A 17,144-nucleotide genomic window follows, 5' to 3' on the forward strand; every position below is an offset into this window, starting at 1 on the left:
AAAAAATAAATTTATATAAAAGGTTTTAAAATTTTTCTTTACAATATTTTAATGATCTAAAACAACTGGTAGCGCCATCTATACGCAATTTCCGAAAGTATGTTCTTTGATGTAAATAAAAATACCTCTATTAAGTAGGTAACGTTAATTTTGTTTAAACTTTAAGACTAGATGGCGCTAATATTAAACAATATTTACTATATATGCATATTTTTATTAAACAATAAAAATTTTTAACTGTCCATGGAGTAGTGTTCAATTTGTTTTATTAATTTATGAAATATTTTTACAATTTCATTAAAACTCCACAGCTGTATACTAAATAAGTGGTTTTGGTAATGGAGATCCCGGGTTCGATCCTATGGATTACTCCTTTATTTATTAAATATCTCTCTGGACTGGTATATGAAACGCAAAACAGATCGCCTTGCCTTCATATAATTGACGATCAAGATAAAAACTACGATGTTACAGCCCTAAGGACCATTGGTTTCTGATAAGTATGAGTGAGAAGTTAGTGCCAGTATTTCAAATATTAAAATGAATTATGAAGCTAATGTAGTTTCAAAAAGGAGTAGAGGAAGACTGAGGAAAACTTGGTACGATCAGGTATGTCAAATACTTGAAAGTGGTCGGGTCGAAAGTCGAAATAATCGGCGGGTATGTATGAGGAGATGCGTAAATGTGGAAAAGGCGAAGAATGTTTACAAGGAGAGAGTTTCTATTGTCTCTGCTTAGAGGCTCGTCTGCATGATAGGGAGGTAAATTTGAAAAATACATTACCCACACCAATTGAAAATAAATCTCTCTTGAATTCATTTTGCAATTGGTGGGAATCGAAATTACGACGCCAGTTTCGTAGTCGAGCGTCTACCCAACTACGCCACGGCACCTGTCTGTTATAATTATTATTATTTTTTACTAAATGAATGACCACTTTTGAATAATTTATATTTGAAGCACTAACATTGTGATTTTTCATTTTATAATTAAAATGTAACTTTGTTTTAAAATCACTATATATTTAAAGAGATTTTAAAACAAAGTTACATTTTAATTATAGACCACTTTTGTAGCTAAAGGATTACTAAAGGATTAAACCGTGTCTTAGCTGAATATCTTATCTGACATAAGGTGGCTTTAAGTAGATAGGTTTTCTCACAACACAGTTGGCACTAATTATTTCAATACTGAAAATTAAACAAACATTGACCTTAGCAAGAATTTGTTCCGTGTGATCTCCGGATCAAGGTGTTACACTAAAATACGGTTTATTGTTTTATATTTTATATTCAGGTGAATTCCCAGCTGGAGTGTAGCATTGTTACAGAGGAAAAGGTAACTTGTAGGTACATCCGGTAGCTAATATGGATAAAATATATTTTCAATATTTTGAGTGCCAAATCTTTAAAAATGATAATAATTTTGAATAAATTATATGGCGCCATTTTCGTAAAATACTACCTTAAGGGCGCTTCACTGTGATTTAATTGCAGAAAACGAGATGATAGAAATGATTTAGCAAACAAATACGTTTTTGTAAACTTTATAAAATAAAACAAAACTTTGTTTTTAACCACCTTTTTATTGGTACATTTTTTCTCCAACCGGTTTCGACAAGCACCTTGTCATCATCAGGATACACATGTACTCGTTTACATTTTTAACCCTGATGATGACGTGGTTCTTGTCGAACCGGTTGGAGAAAGGATGTACCAATAAAAAAGGGGTAAAAAACAAAGTCGTTTTATTTTATAAAGTTTGACGTTGCCCACTTTGCCTTTTTTTTTAATGCGAATTCGCCTAAAAAAAGACTTGAACTACATACAAAAATAACGGATAGGTTCCATTACATTTGAAAATCGCATAACTTCAAAATCGCATATAAGAGATCCGCATAAAAACAGACCCAAGTGTTTACAAGTAGGTATAGAACAATTCAAAAGTTCCTTTGAAAGCTTTCGATGGTGAAACAACATCAAAAGATCATTGTCAGAAATGGGACGTGATCTAAAACCGTAGAAGTAGGCTTTGATTGAAGTTTTAATAAGATAACGAAGAAAATTAATTACAGGCAATCGGATTCAACACGATCTTGCATATTGTGAAGAAGGAATAATGAGCGTTGAGTGACTCCCTGACAATGAAACAGAGTGAAAATATGTGGGGCAATATAGAACGGAACGGAGACAGTGTGGAGAACACAATGAGTGACCTCACGACAGTTAATTTAATTACTAAAGTCGTGTTTAGAGAAATACCGCTAGATACATTACGTTTTCCGGTAAATTCGCCAAATGGAACTGTATATATATTAAACTCCCAAGTAATAAAGTGTACTGAGAAAAAGGAATTTCCAGATACAGTAGAATTCCGGAATTCCGAACTTTATTATTTTTAAGGGTCAGTATTCGTTAAATTGCAACATAATTTTCACTAAATTCAGGTAGCATTTTACGTAATTAATGTTTTTTCTTAAAACACAGTTTTCTTCGAATTAATTATATTGTTTTCAAATGAAAGGAGTTTTTGAATGATAAGAAGTAAAAAAATCCACAATAAAAAAATACATCCAATACACATTCTTTAAAAAAATCGGCCGTGATTATGTGACCTCTCCGTGGAATGAACTCTGTGTTGGCGAATATCCCGTTAATCGTTTACGAGTGATTTCGGATTTTTTACTTCATTAGCACTTTATCGTATCGATACAGTGTTATCTTGATCGTTGATTGTTCATACCTTCAATGGTAAAGTGATCACTCCTGCTCTTCTTGTGCCAGTCCTTTGCCTCTATCATCATCATCATATCAACTTCTTCATCCATCTTGAGATGTCAAAAAATAATAGCTTAATACTAATAATTTCGAAAAACGACAAATGTTTCATATGGCTGTACCAATCTTTGAACAGCAGGCATCCAATATGCCTATATTACGTCAAAAGGTACCTAAATGTGGGCAATGGTATAATTTGGTGAAAAATGTTTCTTGAATAGGCCCTTTATACATATTGAAAAATATTTATGTGACTTCTTAGAGCGACATCATAAATTAAGTGCAAGAAGACGTAACATCTTTGAAAGGGCTTAATGAATGTCTCTCTACAAGAGAAATAATCGTTTCTATACCATAGCCTCAATGCGAGTTCAAAACCATCAGAAATAATGTCATTTAAAATCGATTTTGTGTCTTCGGATATTTTTTGCCACTCGAGTATTATTATTTGTAAGGAAGATATAAATTTTCGAGTGAGTTTTGAAGTGAATGGTATCAGTAAGAGCTTTCTCCGTTTTTAAAATAATTATAAATGATGGGACATGAATATCGAAGAAACTGGACTTGTGGAGTGAACACTGATTTCTTTAAATCAGTGCAAAAAACAGTGTTTTTATTGATGTAAATAATATTGGCACATAATTTAAGTAGTTAAACATTGATTGGTCACTAAATGAACCGAGTTAGTGAAAAGTTTATATATATATATATATATATATATATATAAATATATATATATATATATATATATATATATATATATATATATATATATATATATATATATATATATATATATATATATATAATATATATATATATATATATATATATATATATATATATATATATATATATATATATATATATATATATATATATATATATATATATATATATATATATATATATATATATATATATATATATATATAAAGTCCACCTTTGTAGTATAATAGTCAGCACGCTCGGCTACCGTTCTGGAGATTCCGGGTTTGATTCCCAGAGTGGGTGTCAAATAAATATAAATGTTTTTTTCACTCTAATATTTATTAATATGTATATTTATAACCTAACTAAATATCTTATATATGCACTGCCATCTAGATTGTTTTCTTTTTAATTTATATAATATATATATATATATATATATATATATATATATATATATATATATATATATATATATATATATATATATATATATATATATATATATATATATATATATATATATATATATATATATATATATATATATATATATATATATATATATATATATAAATATATATATATATATATATATATATATATATATATATATATATATATATATATATATATATATATATATATATATATATATATATATATAAAGTCCACCTTTGTAGTATAATAGTCAGCACGCTCGGCTACCGTTCTGGAGATTCCGGGTTTGATTCCCAGAGTGGGTGTCAAATAAATATAAATGTTTTTTTCACTCTAATATTTATTAATATGTATATTTATAACCTAACTAAATATCTTATATATGCACTGCCATCTAGATTGTTTTCTTTTTAATTTACTAGGCGACTTACAAGATATTGCTTCATGATGACCAATATATTTGATTTATTTCTAAAATAATCCAGATTTTTGTCAATCTTCTTCTTACCCTCCTCCGCATCCAAATAAAGGCAAACATAGGGTACTGCATTGTATCGATGATAATTTTAAAATAAAAAGGAGATTGCTGCATTTGTTTTCGTATCCTTTCATTTAAGCGCTCAAAGAATGTAAATATGTTTCGCTACAGATAACATTGTATGGCGTGTATATTGACAATGACGTTACTCTTTCAGAGGTATTTCAAGATTTTGAATACAAATATTTAAAGCGATTTATTTCTTTGAATTGGAGGGGTCAGCGGAATGATGTCGGTATACTGTAAATGGTTTTACAAGAAAATTGTACAGAGAAAGAAGGTTTAAAATAGCGAATCACCTCACGGTTGTCAGTCACACCAATTCGAGACGGACCCATGCTATAATTTTGCTCGGTGGATAGATGCTGTGCGAACTAACTGAAATTCATTAATTTACTTTTTTGAAAAAATATATTTAAAGACTGAATCTGCTGTGCGAAGTAATTGAAATTTACAACATTCTGAGTGTGTCCAAATACTTGTTCACAAATTTGGATTACCTCCAATTATTTAAATTATAACATCTCATTAAAGATGAAGAAGAATATGGAGTTGGTTGTCAGCCCCGTAAATGCCCAGACATCCATATTCTTCTTCATCTTTGATGAGATGTCGAAAAATAATATCATTAAAATTCATCACGTATTTTTGTCAAAATATCCAAAGACGGAATCTGCTGTACGAAATAAATAACTGAAATTCATGAAAGATATATTTATAAACATTATACAGTACATATATTTTATGGTACATAAGTACCTACTTGAGATAAGGAATCTGTGATTTTTATACGAATGAAGATAGAACGGCTGTCCATGCTTAAAACACAGTAAGGGACTTTTTTTTGTAGTACGTTTTTTTTGCATTTTAGGGCTAAGTAGAATCTACTTAGCCCAAAAGTCCTAAAATGCAAAAAAAACGTACTACAAAAAAATGTCCCTTACTGTGTTTTGAGTTTGGACAGCCGAGAAGTCTGAGCATCTAATTATGTATATTAGGTACTTTACTTTGACAGTATTAAACACCGTTAATATAAAATTAAATCGTCTGTTCTTATACCCAACCTTCTATATTAAACACACTTTACTTAATACATTATTATTCATACGAGTACCTTTGCAGATAACAGAATTCTGCTAATAACGTTTTAAATTAAAGAGTTACTGTGCCGTGGCATCATTTTTCGTTTTATCGAGACATGTTGCATTTCTATTATCAGGATTCGGTTCTTAAGTATGTAAAACACTTAGCATGTAATTTATTATATGTAGAGGTGTCTTTCTGAGAGGAAAGAAATAAAGTACTGGGATTATCATAAAACCGTAAATTCCCGATGGTCGATTGAATACGTTTTTATTTTTGCTTAATAAAAAAATATTACAAAAATCAGCAGATAATCTCAATACATCAATCAATACATTTAAGAAATGCATCCTTAATTTTTCCGGATTTCATATTCGATATAAAACTAACTAACTAACCACGCCGCTTTGGGTAGGCAGAGAGAAAAGAACTCCATATCACCCTGTCTTCGCAAACATTCTTCGCCTCTTCAACATTCAAGCATCTCCTTATTTATACCCACAGATTACTTCGACTCCTGACGGGCCGCTTTCCAGTTGACATACCTGATTGTGCCAAGTTTTCCTCTGCTTCTTTTTCCAACTAAATTTGCCTAATAAATTCGATTAACCGTTCTTTACTCACTCACACGTTCCACGTGTCCAAACAATCTCAACACACCTTTCTTAATTTTATCGCATTTTATTATAATATTTATATATGTATATATATATATATATATATATATATATATATATATATATATATATATATATATATATATATATATATATATATATATATATATATATATATATATATATATATATATATATATATATATATATATATATATATATATATATATATATATATATATATATATATATATATATATATATATATATATATTCTTTATTCTTGTATTAAGGTAACGAAACAACATATGTAGGTAAGTATAGGATAATAATAAATCATAATCAATTTCAAGACAATCGTTTCTGTTTTCACCACATCAATTTAGGTCATAAACATTGTTCAGTACAGCTTAAAGATTTCATGTTGTCATTATTTGATGATTATTGCAGACCTGTTGGCTAAATTATTCATATGTAATATCCATACAAATTATTAGTATATTTTGACAAAATTATACAATACATATAATTGGTAGAATTACATCTAGGTACTTTGTCGTACGTAAATGCATTATAACGTTGACGACTGTTGACTGAGAGCAGATACTCTTATAAGAGTTTCTGCTTAGTAAAAAGCTTCTTTACATCTCACCAATAGATGTCTTTAGTGAAGTTCTAGTGATTCAAGAACAAGGTTTCTAAATTGGTTTATATATATAGAACTTCCAAGAATTTGTGTTGTTGTCAATAATGGGTAGAATTTTTGAATGTTACACGTGTGTAAAGTGATCACTTATGATAACCAGCCTATGACGGTCGTCAGCCCCGTAAATGCCCAGACTACCATATTCTTCTTCATCTTTGATGAGATGTCAAACCATAATACGTTTAACATTGATATTTCATTTCTTATACCTGAATCATTTTTAAATATAATACCATGTTATGATATAATACAATATAATATATTAAAAATAATTTTTTAAATTTATTATTAGATTAAAACCAAAATTTTTAGCTTTTCCACTTTTTTATTTGACCAGCGACCGGGTTTCGTCGTTACCGACATCATCAGACTGGTGAGAGGCTATACAAATTGTTATGTTATATATAAAAGAAGGCAGGAGTTGATAACCATGATTTGATATAATTTTATGAGATTTATATCAAATCATGGTTATCAACTCCTGCCTTCTTTTATATATAACAAAACAATTTGTATAGCCTCTCACCAGTCTGATGATGTCGGTAACGACGAAACCCGGTCGCTGGTCAAATAAAAAAGTGGAAAAGCTAAAAATATTGGTTTTAATCTAATAATAAATTAAAAAATGCAATTCCATCACGAAGTGTCAGTGGATAATATAAATCTATTAAAAATAAATAATAAAAACTGATTAATTTTGAGCCCCCCTTGAAAATCTCGGGACCTCCAGCGTAGTAGTTAAATGCTCTAATCGCTATTTATGAAGGCGAAAAATTGCACGTAGTGCAAAAAAATATTTTCGCTTTTTATAGCCGATTCACGTAGCTCGTGAATTTTAAGTATACTCAATCATATCATTGAATATCGTGAATTGAATATTACGATATGTAACATATCTTCATATATCATTAATAACTCCAAGTTTAATTGAATATAATCCATTGAAAAAAGGAATCCACTTTCTTAACTCTAGATCACGAGACTTGTTTCAATGCACCTTAATACGAGAATATTGTAAAATGTACGACGATAAGAAAAACTCACATTTTATCAAAAACGTTTTCTAAAAGCATTAAAAAAATATGTGCAACATGTTTTTTCAGAACTTTAAACAATATAAAAAAAAAACTCTAAACCCTTATCTATACCCCATGGTGAATAGGGCACTGCATCATTTAAACGCAGTGTCATCTTAATCGTGACACACGAAGGAGATGATGATCAGCCCTCCACTTCAGGTACCAGTCCAGTGTAATATTGAATAAATTTTAGAGTTGAAATTGTGTTTATTTGACCCTGGGAATCGAATCTAGGACCTCCAGTACGGTACCGAGCGTGCTGATCATTACTACACGGAGGCGAACAATTTAGTAGCAAATATCAGTAAAAAAAAAGATATATGCCATTATATTGATTTGGAATTAACTTCGTGGAATGACAGCTAGATTATTTAAAAAAAAAACTTGTATAATACCATTGAATGAGTTTTATTTCATCACACGCGACTAGTTTCGAAAACTACAAATGTTTTCATCTACAGGTGAAAAGTAAAACTCATTAAGTATTTTTATTTTATTTTAAATAATCATAATATTTGCTAGTTGTCACTATATTCTTCTTGTTGCTTCCGTGCACCCCACAGATTAGATGTCCATCGTAAATTTAACGAACGTCCTGTAATCTAGGGTTAAATCGTAAGCATTCGATCGAAAATATAACAATCTCGATTTGAAATTAAATGGATCAATGTTCTGAACATGATCGATGGATCTGATCGTAATTTTTAGTTTTGGCGATCTAAACTAGGGCGAATTACCATATAGCCGTATAATCTAGAGTATTACGGTTTCGAAAATGGCTAATTACCATTGTTTATCTTTACACGACTACTTCTTATCGTGATGCAGTCTCGTGGTACTTCTACCGTCCCGTACATCAACCACACTTGGGAACATTAATCACTAAATGATGGAGAGATAGAAAGGGGACAACAACCTTTTTTCAAATAAAATTATTTCACTTTTTAATAGTACAACTCTTTATAAAAATCTGTTGTGATACGAGTTATAATGTATGCAGTATCATTTTAAAAATAATACGGAATGCATTGAAATACAGGTTAAAATAGATTTTAAGAAAGAGTGCTATTTATATTCATTAATTGATTTGGCATGTCAGATGAAAATATGAAAAAATGAGTAAATAATCTTAATACATTTTATTTGACAAATCCATCCTTTATTGTAATATTCACCAATTCTACCTATTAATGACAACCACAATACTCAAATTCTTGAAAGCTCTTTAATGTATGAATTTTATATAAAGAGCTTCCAAGAATTTCAGTACCGTAGAACTGTGCTACTTGAACTTTTGATGTGTTACTTAAGCCCAGTACAAAAAAATAAATAAATCTGTATTTGGTCTACAATAATGAACGTATCGACATGATTCATTGTTTCCCTGACAGGTGACACTTATTGTCACGATACTTCGATCGATAATTTTTTTTTGTACTGGGCTCAAGTAACACGTCAAAGTTCAAGTAGCCCCGTTCTACGGTAGTGTGGTTGTCAATAATGGGTGGAATTGGTGAATGTTACACGTGTGAATATCACAACACCAGCCTGTGACGGTCGTCATCATCCTTAATTTATCCCGGATTTCATATTCGATATTATTTATAATTTTATCAATGGATTTTGTAGTCACATTGTGGTAATATCAATCTGTTTTTAATTTAAGTAAAATTTTAATTTAGGTAAAAACTGTGTTTGAATACAGATTTCGAAAATGATGAGGAATGCATTGAAACCCGTGTCACAATGGATTTAAGTAAAAGTGGTATTTACCAAGTAAAAATTTAATGAAAAATACGTTAGGTTAGTAAGGGCATCTCCTCTTCATACCTTCTAAGAGCCTGAATCGAGCCTCCTCTTTTGGGTCACTTCCTTCCCAGTCAGTTACACAAGCGTGACTTGGGATGGCGTTGATAGCAGCCGACAGAAGAACCTAGACGCAGTTTATGGGCTTTATGTGGTCCATATAGGGAATGAATATGGTTTAAGTAAGTGTGTAAAGGAGTGGTCGAGAGAGGTGAAGAATGGAATGCATTAACGGAGACATTTGCCCAGCAGTGCGTGGATTCGTGTGTCGTATTAGGGATGAGAGATAGAAAGTATGTAAAAAAGGTTATTTTGGCTTTCTTTCCTTTGGCAATGTAAAATTCTGTTAAATAATAAAGGCTTTTACGTATTTTTTTGTAAAAAAAAACCAATGTAAAATTAATAAAACTTAAATATTATTTTTAACCACTTTTATTTATTTCGACAAGTACCTTGTCTCTTTATATATCTTCAGAGATAAATACACACTTATCCACCTTTGTTCATAGTACGCATCTATCACTAAAAAAATACTAATAACTTAAACAAGGCTATGAAAGGTCGTTAGCCCTGTAAATACATACTTACACTTCCATAAACATATGTTGAGATGTCAATATAAAAAACACCTTATTGTACAAACGCGGTTTTGTCTACAAACATTTGGACACATTTAAAATATTGTGGATTTTATAAAGTGTAAGGTAAAATATTGGTATAATCTAAAAATGTAATAAATTAACAGTTTAAGAATTTTTTTAGTAGAAAAAAAAATACGAATAGTTTAAATGTAAGTTTTGTGAAATAAGTGTTTTAAATTTTTTAACATTAAGGATCCATTACTAATTTTGTTTTATATAAATTGATTTTTATATCAATAAGTTAGGTTTTATAATTACCGTAGAACGGGTGATGTGTTACTTGAGCCCAGTACAAAAAATACTTAGATCTGTTTTTGGTCTACAATAATGAACGTATCGACATGATTCATTGTTTCCCTGATAGGTGACACTTATTGTCACGATACGTTCATTATTGTAGACCAAATACAGATTTAAAGTTTTTTTTTGTACTGGGGTCAAGTTACACATCAATGTTCAAGAAGCCCCGTTCTACAGTACCCAAAAATATATGGTGATTAATGATAGCTTTGTATACGTAACGATCTTAAATGTAAGTACAGCATTAGTATAGTACATATTTTAAAAAATCTCATATATTAATATTTTAAATATTTAATTTCTGGCTCGAATTTCTGTTGTTGACGATCACTTTTCTTTGATTATAAGTAGAGCCTTCCGCAGAGTTGCCAGAACACGCAATAAAGCGTGAATCAAAAATATCGGCCAGATCGGTTAAAGAAAAGGATTTGCGAAGGACGTCGTGATTTCCAGGGTTGCGTCATAATGTCGAAACCACGACAAATAATTTAATCTCCATCGTGAATTTTTAAGCTTTCACAATTTACATACCAAATAAGAGCTTAGCGATTCGACAGTGATATTCTAATTTTACTTATATATTTTACGCAGGCAATAATTAAGGCAAAACGTTGTTTGATAGATGTTCAAATGGTGATATAAAGAAAGAATGCAAAGCTAAGATAAACATTATCGATAAAATTATGAAAGATGTGTTCACATGCTTTGGGCATATGAATCGAATAAGTGAATAAAGAATAATAATAATAATAATAAAACCCTTATCCGCACCCCAATGGTGCATAGGGCACTGCGTCATATAAACGCAGTGTTATCTTGATCGTTTACACATGAAGGCAAGGTGATCAGTCCTCCGCTTCAGGTACCAGTCCAGGGTAATATTGAATAAATATGACAGTGAAAAAATCACTTATATTTATTTTACCCCCCTTGGGAATCGAACCCGGGACCTCCAGAACGGTAGCCGAGCGTGCTGACCATTACACTACGGAGGCGGACAGAATAAAGAATAGTTAAACAAAATCAGTGCCCTATTTTTTTTTCACTTTAATTTTTTTGCACCCTGCTTATAAATGCAAGTTCATGCTATGGGTAAGGGATTCTTACACTTTTACCATAATGCTTTCCAGTATGTATATTATGTGGGAGAAAAATAAGAGGGTAGAGCAGCGTTCAGCCGCTTCACCCTCTACATTTAGCTCCGTAAATATTGGTCATAGTTGTTCTAAAATTCCCGTATCCGACGTTTATCCTCCTTCATTGTAGTTTTTCATCTCCACAACTATACTTTCCAGGTAGTCCAAGTACAACTTGGTGACGGCTCCGCTTCTAAGCATCTCCTGCGGGTTCAGGAAGTCGATGTTGTGAGCATTGCCCGCAATCAGTGCCCTATGCACCATTGGGTGTATAGGGCACTGATTGCGGGCAATGCGATAATACACGCGTATGCGGATGCATACGCGTGTATTATCGATTGCGAAGTACCTCTATATTGTCTTTGCAGTTAGGTTATCAATGGAGACTCTTCGTCTTCCTTTTTCTTTAACCTTCTATCCTGGATATATGCCGCTTCAGTATCCTTCCATTTCTTTCAGTCTGTTGCTGCTTGTAGCCATCATGTCGGACCATCTTTATTTAGGTCTTCCGATGCCTCTCTTATTCTCCCAAGGTCTCCATCTTACATTTTAGGGGTTCATCTATCGTACGACCCCCAAAAAAAATCAGAAAATATATAAGGAGTGTAATCAGAAATAAGAAGGATGCAGAAAGTATAAAGAAAGACACAGAATAAGAGGTTTTTAAGAGGAGCCTGTGGCTAGACAACAATGAATGAAATAAATTTATTATTATTTTGTAACAACTCATCAAAGAAGAAGAAGAATATGGAAGTCTGGGCATTTACGGGGCTGACGACCGTCATAGGCTGGTTTAAGTGATCACTTTACACACGTGTAACATTCACCAATTCTACCTATTATTGACAACCACACTACTGAAATTCTTGGAAGTTCTATATATATGAACCAATTTAGAAACCTATAATATATATAGAACTTCCAAGAATTTGAGTAGTGTGGTTGTCAATAATGGGTAGAATTGGTGAATGTTACACGTGTGTAAAGTGATAACTTAAATCAGCCTATAACGGTCGTCAACCCCGTAAATGCCCAGACTTCCATATTCTTCTTCATCTTTGATGAGATGTTACAAAATAATATGAAAATAACTCCTGTAATTGGAGATAATCCAGATTTTGCGAACAAGTATTTGGACACACTCAAAATTTTGTAAATTTTATATTCGTAAAATAGAAGGAAAAACGTTTTATCTTTAGTTTATTTCTATCAACAATAGTTATATAAATATCGTGCATCTTTTCTAAACGAAAAAAAGGAAAGTAATTAATCGAAATTTCGCCAGTTGATACACAAAGAAAACAACAATTTATTTCACAAACATCCGAGTACTCTGGGCGATACTTAATAATATATTGTTACATTAATTGTTTAATTGGGTGCAGATAATGGATCTGATTCTCACAACAAAAGTAAAAAGCATACTTGAGTTATGTTTATTGTGTGTTACATCCTATTGTGATGTTGTGAAACGATGCATACGTATTTGATTACTATTACTTTTAAAATATTTATATAAGTGGACGTCAATTGGGAGTGGAGAGTTGATTGTCTTTTGTATAAAGGTGCAGTCATCATTGAGTTTATTTTTATTTATTTTTTATTATTTTTTTTATAATAACCACGAAAAATTCTATGATGACGAACAGAAGGTTTATTAAAACAAAGTGTTAAAATAATATTTTTGAAAAATAATTTTTAACATAAGCTTGATTTATAGATATCATTAAGATGCCTTTTTTGGTAAGAGGTTGGATGTTGAAAATAGTTTGTACGAAAAGTCATAAACTGCAGCATTTTAAAACAACGGAAATTCATAAAAATATAAATAATAATAAGCCCATCATTCACAATATGACAATGACTAAAGCCTCCCCCCTTTTTTCTTTGTTCCCACTGATAAGAAATATAAATATAAAAACATAAATTAACCAAATAAATAAAAATAAGAAACAGCTTCTACCTCCTCTTCAACCTTCAACGTCCCAAGGACCCAACTTAAAATTAAGAATTAGCTTCACATACGTTGTTTGAAAATGATGCGGAATGCATCGAAACACGTGTCACAGTAGATTTTAAGAAATAGTGGTGTTTACTAAGTGAAACTTCAATTCAAACTAGAAAACAGTTATTAACTTTTTATAAAGTTGAATATATATATATATATATATATATATATATATATATATATATATATATATATATATATATATATATATATATATATATATATATATATATATATATATATATATTCAACTCTGAATATATATGTATATGTCCGCCTCTGTAGTGTAATGGTCAGCACGCTCGGCTACCGTTCTGGAGGTCCCGGGTTCGATTCCCAAGGGGGGTAAAATAAATATAAGTGATTTTTTCACTGTAATATTTATTCAATATTACCATGGACTGGTACCTGAAGCGGAGGGCTGATCACCCTTCCTTCATGTGTAAACGATCAAAATAACACTGTGTTTATATTACACAGTGCCCTACGCACCATTGGGGTGCGGATAAGGGTTTTTAATTAAATATATATATATATATATATATATATATATATATATATATATATATATATATATATATATATATATATATATATATATATATATATAAAAATATATATATATATATATATATATATATATATATATATATATATATATATATATATATATATATATATATATATATATATATATATATATATATATATATATATATATATATATATATATATATATATTATATATATATATATATATATATATAAATTAAATTTACATATATTTATTTAAACATTTTATAATATGATTTTATATTGTTTGATTTCTTAATTTATTGATTTGGCGTTTAATTTGTAGAACTCCATTTTAATTTATGTATTAATTTTAAATCAAACACAGATTTTTGAGTCTATTAAGTTGTATTTTATTAACAAAAACACATCAAAAATTATATTATGACAATTGTTTCGCCTTGTTAGGGCATTCGTTTGATAATGCCCTAACAAGGCGAAACAATTTTTACAATATAATTTTTTATGTGTTTTTGTTAATAAAATACAACTTAGTAGACTCAAAAAATCTGTGTTTGATTTAAAATTAATACATAAATTGCTTGATTTCTTTTGTTTTTCTTTTTTTTTCAAAGTTGGAATATAATTGTGATTTACGCCACCTACTTTTTTATTTGTGATTTCAAATCTATTTGATTTTTATTAATTTCATTAATTGATTTTTTATTGTTTGTTTTTTAATTGTGTATTTTTTTAAATGGTAAAAACATATACGATAAAGATATAATAATTATCTATATCTTGAACTTAATTTAAGAACCTTTAAGGAAAGCTGATTGAATAGCACTCTTATAAATATTAAAAAAAGTATTTCTTAATCGTAATAATAATAACGTGATAAAGTATGGTAATTGTAATATGTGGGCTTTGCTGTGAGGTGCTTTCTAGTGTTATGTTACAATAAAGACATATTAAAAAAATAATGCAATATGGATGTTAAAAATGGTAAAATTGTTGAGTGTATGAAGTGATCAATTAATCCAGCGAGATGTCAGGACGCAAGCCCTAAAATGTTCAGACTACCATCATCTTTCGTATAAAAACGATAAATGCTTCGTCTCAATTAAGACACATTTAATACACATATACTTATACAGTTTAATATCAGTGTAAAGCATGACATTGCTGTATTTTTCGAAGATGAATCGTTAAAAGTTGGGACAACTTTCTTACCACGCTTTCAGTATATTAATTTGTAATTTATTTTTCGTATCTAATTTGCATTAGGGATGGGTAAGATTAAGCCATTATTAATTGATCGAAAGGGAAATTAATATTTTTTACATTATACAAGGTGTTCTAAAACAATATTTAGAGTGTCCAAAATTTTGTTTATAAATTCTGGATTTGTTCCACTACGGAGTTATTTATATCAAGATTATTTTATTGATATCTCAATTCAGATGAGGAAGACTTTTGGAGGTGGTAATATGCCAGTATGGGCATTACGACCATTGGCTGATTTAAGTATAATTCTTCATTCATCATTTTTCCCACTATTGACAACCAAATGACTCAAATTTCTGTAAGATGTATTTATAAATTTCATAAAATAGATAATCAATTTTTTTCGAGGTATGAAGTACAAGAATATAAAAATCAAGAAAAGCAACCAAATAAATAAATAATAATACATTTTGACATCTCAACATAGATGAAGAAGAATATGCAAATCTGGGTTACACACTACCACTACACTAACCCATGCCATTGTATACATATCGCTCACTCCTTTCAAGAACGTCATAAATAAAAAATTGACAATTTTCAGTTGTGCATGTTTTCGGAATGCCCAGAAAATGTACTATATCCCAGCAAAAGAGGCATATTTTTAACTTAATATTTACCCGCTACAGGGCAGAAAGTGTTGTTTTTGCATTTTGCATATTGTTTAATTATTTTTTTAAATATACTAAATATTTTACAAATGGAGAAAAAACCTTCAGGTTTTACCTAAAAAAATCTATTGCACAGTAAAAAGTTCAATAAGTGACTTGATATTTATTTGTAATACATTGTATTATATTTTTAAACATTAAAAACATTCTCCTGGAAAATCAAGTTTTTTGATTTATGACGTTCTTCAAAGGAGTGAGCGATATGTCACTCTTTGTTGTGTATACATATGCCACTCTTTGTTACTTCACTTCCGTTCCGTCCGAATGTATAGCCATCTTTCTCCTTCTGTCTACGTCATATCTGTCATCTCTCTCATGTAATGAAATGCGCCCAATAAACGTGACGCGTCCTTGAAATTTCACATGTTTTCCTTCCTACTTCCTAATTTTCTTGTAAGACATGATGATATTATTAAGGAAAACACTTGTTTTTTTTACCACTTGAGTCTATTTTTGTGAAGACTAGTTTCGGAAGCTAAGCTTCTATCTTCAGGTCTAAATGTAAACATAAAGAGTTTCCATTTAGACCAGAAGATGGAAGCTTAGCTTCTAAAACTAATCGTCACAAAAATAAACTTAATTGGTAAAAAAAAAACAAAAATTTTCTTTTATAATGGAAGGAAGTGTAAACCAAGAAACGTTAGCAGGTAATCAAAATAGAAACAGCATCCAATTTGTCACATCTCTTAAATCACTTTGAAAGTACAGGGTGCGGATATATGGATTCATGGATAAATTCATTAGATTTTTCGAGTGTTTTTAAAATAAAATTATATTTTTTACTACATGAAATATTTTGTTCTCATTAGTTATGTGGAACCCTGTTAAGA

This window comes from Brachycentrus maculatus, unplaced genomic scaffold (assembly GCF_059751285.1).
Source record: "Brachycentrus maculatus isolate JH-2025_06_01 unplaced genomic scaffold, ASM5975128v1 h1tg000306l, whole genome shotgun sequence".
Classification (NCBI taxonomy): Eukaryota; Metazoa; Arthropoda; class Insecta; order Trichoptera; family Brachycentridae; genus Brachycentrus; species Brachycentrus maculatus.